Source organism: Phyllostomus hastatus, unplaced genomic scaffold, assembly GCF_019186645.2.
Source record: "Phyllostomus hastatus isolate PE091 unplaced genomic scaffold, TTU_PhHast_1.1 phas_scaffold_78, whole genome shotgun sequence".
Taxonomy (NCBI): domain Eukaryota; kingdom Metazoa; phylum Chordata; class Mammalia; order Chiroptera; family Phyllostomidae; genus Phyllostomus; species Phyllostomus hastatus.
In genome coordinates this window covers 105,019,924-105,024,768 of record NW_025334041.1, presented here as the reverse complement: position 1 = coordinate 105,024,768, position 4,845 = coordinate 105,019,924, and the positions used below count along the sequence as shown (strand labels likewise).

At 48.0% G+C, this 4,845-nt stretch overlaps 1 pseudogene; it reads right to left on the bottom strand.

Annotated features, from left to right (window-relative positions):
• Positions 1 to 958: 958 nt before the first annotated feature.
• On the bottom strand, positions 959 to 1,073 carry LOC123812323 (annotated as a pseudogene).
• Between the last annotated feature and the right edge of the window lie 3,772 nt (positions 1,074 to 4,845).

Here is a 4,845-nt window from a genome sequence, read left to right as displayed (position 1 = left end):
GCTCCCTGAAAACAGAGAATCCTCTCCCACCAGGGAGGGGCCACGGCTGGCCGACTCATCTGGGCTCCAACTCCAGACCTACCCACCCAGATCTTCTGGGGCAGGACCTGATGGCCTGCATCCTAAACACGGACCTGCACCTGCACTGGGGTTCAGGTCCAGCCCAGCCCTCAGCCACTAAGAAGGTGATCCGTCCAGTCACCCCCAAGGCCCCTCCCAGTCCTGTCTCCCAAAGGCAGCAGGGATGCTGACACACCCGAGCAGAGAGAAGACAGCATCCTGAGTCGCCTGTACTAGGGTTCTGGCTCTAGGTGTCCATGGAGAAGCTGGGTCAGGGTGGAGAGCTGATGTCTCTGTCTTCATGTTTATACTGTTTTTCACCAAATCAAAGATGCCTCTCATTGTAAGCTACACCATTATGTCATTTACCACCAAGAAAAGAAATGTTACCAAATTCAAAAATGTTAAAATATGAAAAAGTACACTTTAGAATGGATGAAATATGATACGTGTGGGTGTGCTCATATACACACACCCTCATGTGTCCCTGGCTTCACAATGGCTCAGTGAATATCCTGTTCTTTGAGGGTGAGGCTGGGTCCCTCTCATCTTTCTGAACTCAGAGATCCATCAGACTAGGCTGAATGAATACATACCTAACTGTATATCAATATATACACTTTATTGGTTAATTATCAATAAATGCCCCAGGCTCTGTGCTAAGGTCTTTACCCTTAATCTCCGCAATAACCCTATGAAACAGGCACCAGATTGTCCCAGAGGAGGTAACTGAGGTTTTGAGAAGCCACATAACTCCTGTGCATCCTGCCTGGAACTTGAACCCTGAGTCTGAGACCCATGACCGCCCTCACAGCACTGGCTCCCCAGAGACATTCAAAACCGTTCGCCGCACTCAAGGGTAGAACACCACACCTCTGTCTGTTCTTCACCGCTGGGCAATAAATAAGCCAGTTTGATTTCTCTTTGGTGTTTCAGCTGAAAGAACAGATAACATTTTCAACTGATAAGAACAGATACTACACTTGATCTTAGCCAAAAGGCCGAGAAGCAATGAGAACAGGTAACATTTTAAAAAGCAAAGTTTTCTCACCTCTTTTGGGGTTTCTGCTTTCTTAGACTTTGAAGAGGGACGGTGGCAGGAGGGTTTTCTCAGCTTTGGTAACCCTTGGAGGGCTTGCTGGCGTAAAACCTTAAGGACTTAGTCAGGATGTAAACTCTGGGGTACAAGGCACTTAACCGAGCACCTCACTGACTTCCGGGCCCTACTCCACCCCTCCCTCAGGGTTTGCTTCTTTCCATCTGCCAGGCTTTCCAAATCCAGGCTGTGTCCCATCCATGGCCATGCCTCTCTGCCCCATCCCCACACTGCTGCGACTTGCGACCCCGGGGGTGGCCCTGCTCCCCAGAGAGCCATCCTAACGACAGTGTTGGAAAAATGCCTTTTCCCTTCAGCTTGGCTGCAGCACGGTGGGGGTTTCTCCAATGGCATTTGTGTTAGGGAAAGAAAGCTCCGTGGCTCAGAAGTTGGCAAACCGAGGTCCTTCATAGGTCTCAGAAGAGGCTGCTTGGGCCCACTCAGACTGTACTGGGTCTGTGGTGCCACCCCAGCTCTCTCCCCTCTCATCATCACTTTCATTTTTGGGGGTAAGTTTAACAGCGCCTTTCCCCACAGTAGTTCAGCCTGAGTGGTTACATTCTCGAGTCCTTATTTGTTTTTGGATGGTTTCATTGTTGTTCTGTGACTGTACATGACTCTGTGTTGTGTGGCTGTACTTGGCTGTGTGTTGTGTGGCTGTACGTGACTGTGTGTTGTGTGGAGGGGCTTCTGGTGGCCGTTTGATTCAGGGAGGTTTGAAGAGGAGTTGACCCATCCGTTTGCCCTTGTAAAGGATCTTGTGGAAAGGAGGGAGTCACATCCAATTCAGACCGTGTGATTCTGGTCTGCATCTGGAACACGTGGAAGCATTTGAGGTCAGCCAGCCTGGCTCTTGAATTCGAAGACTGAAAGTCTTCTGTTCCACCTTGAAGCAAACAAAGCAGCCAGCCCCGCGTGGAAGCACTCTATGTTGCTCCCACCATTTTGGCCACCCGCACACGGTCTACAGTAAGATCTGTCACCAAACCTGATTTGTCTGTGAACAACACGTGTAACAGATCTGGGGGCTAGATTAAGGTCTACTCCTTACTAGCATTATTAATGTTTTTTAATCTTTTTTCATTATATAAAGGCAGTAGGACAGAGCAATTTGTATAGAGATCATTTTGTACAGACTTTGCTTTGATTTTACACAACCACTGATTTCATGTTTGCGTGTCCCCTTTGGACTTCATCCACATATGTATTTTAGCTGCATAATAGTCAGAGCTTTTGTGACTTAAATTTTCCAAGTTGAGTCAAGAGCTCTGTGAGAGCGTTACTGCAGCTCCAACTAAACCTTTCTTCCTCCCCCCAAAGACCACCGCGGCTCTTCCCCTTCACCTTCAGTCCATGGCCACACACCTGCGGCAGACACAGTGTATCTGTGTAAGTGAGGTGTAGCACTAGGTCTGACACACAGCAGGTGCTCAGTAAATGCTGGGAGCAATTGACTTTCCCATGCAGACCAGTAGGAGCATTTTGTACGTGACCTTGGACTACTTACCTACCCATGTTTTTCCATTGTTCTGCACTGTCTCCTGACAGGAGGAACAAAATAATGCAGTGATTACCCTGTCTCGGAAATCCATGCAGGTGAGGGGAGGTCAGGAGGGAGAGTGAGCTTGGGTTTTCCAGGAGTGAAATAGAACTGACTATAAAAAAATAAGTAGCCCTTGGATGGGATACTACAGTCTGGGGATGGACACTGTGAGATACTGCTGCCATCTCGTGGTTAGCATGCAAATGACAAATTTTGTATCGGACCTACTGAGGGGTTCAATAGTCAGGATGGAAAATAAAATCTCAGAATCTTAAAATGTTGGCATTCCAAGAGTCACACAACCAGAGAGTCAACAGATGCTGATAGGAAGTCAATAAATTCTGGGCCCAGCCCCTGCGGTTCACTGGCATGGAGCTGGTGGTCCAGGAGACGTGACAGACTCCAGTGCACCCAGTACCTGCCGAAAAGCAGGGTTGGAGGGTAAGCACAGGAGTGATGGGGACTGGAATGTTGCTTTAACACGCATCTATCTGCCTTGCTGTTTTTAGAACACGTATCATTTCAGTGGTCATAATGATTTATTACTTGTTATCGACCATATGCACCCTAAGGCAAGGGTTCTTAGCCTCAGGTCTACCAACCTAGGTTCACCCATAAAATAGGATGGAAAAAGTTATATTTTTATTTTCATAAACCTCAGACTGAAATTTAGCATTTCCTCCCATTACAAATTAAGCAACACACTGCAGTGGTGTTATTAGAACCTGTGACTTCATCAAATGATCAAAGGATCAAATATTTTCCTATATCACAGCATGGTTGTTCCAGATATCTCAGATCACCTACTCATCACTCCTTTGAAATTACAGTGACTATTCATCCTGCTGCTAGCTCTAATTCATGTTCATGAAGAAGCACATATATTACTAAATCACTTGTCTTTTAAACTATTTTGATATGTGTATCTCAATATAACTGGTTTCTTGGAAGCCCTTTTTTATGTTATGCATTTGGAAACATTGTTTTTAAAGGGGTCCATGGTCACGAAGTTGACAGTGGCTGGCCAGGGGGTGGGGGGGGGCTCAGAGAAGGGACAGGTGACCCTGGGCTGGACTAGTCACAGAGGGTTCCTCGGAGGACGGGGGGTGAATGTCTTCTTCACATTTTTTCTTGCAGTTTTATTAAGGTAGAATTATCATAATTATCTCCACATTTTATTAACAGGGGCCCACAGAACAATCTGCACACGGGCCTTATCTGGGGAGGCAGAGCCAGGCTTTGCCAGACTGTCCACGTGGGCAGGTTTCTATGACTTCTTCTATGTCCAGCCCAGCAAATGGGTCTTTTTGGAAAGAATCTGAAAACTACCTCATACTAAAAGATTAATGACTAAAAACACTTTCATTTCAGGATGATTGTCATTTAATGTGATTTCAAGCTCTACGAATCCAGGGGACTGACCTCTGTTGGTGACATTTGGTTGGCGTGGCACACGGGGTCTGCCTGCCCTCCAATCACGCCAGCTCCCCCGACTTGCTCATCTGCATTGGTAAGATTCCCTTCTTATAAACAGTGCAGAAGCAAACTCAGAAGAAGGCAACTCAACAGGATTCCACTGGAATCCAAGGAAGGCTGATCACACTTCTCGGAGCAGCAGGAATGGTGCAGCTCGGGAGTCTGGGCAATGGGTACCTGGAGAGAGCTGAGCTCCTGCACACAACACTGGGCATCTGGCAGCGAGCAAACTCCAACTCCAGTTCTGATGTGGGGTGACCACTGAGGTAGGACAGGCGTAAGACCCCCAGGTGATGCCGGTGGTCCGTGGACCACACATTGTGCAGGCAAGGGCACCACTCACCCGTCTCCACCACCATGTCCCCCTGCTGCGGTGTTGCTCGGTCCCAAATTCCAAATCCCTGGGACAGAGAACGGCCCAACATGAGTGAGTATCCGGGCCTAGCTCTGAAACTGTGGTCTGTAGACAGGGCCGTCTATAACCCTGAGTACATCCGAGTTCTCGGAGGGGGACAAATGTTATCAGAACAGTCAAGCCCTGACTGGTGTGGCTCAGTGGATTGGGCATCGTCCTGCAAACTGAAAGGTCACAGGTTCTATTCCCAGTCAGGCACATGCCTGGGTTGTGGGCCAGGTCCCTGGTTAGGGGTGTGCGAGAGGCAACAGATCA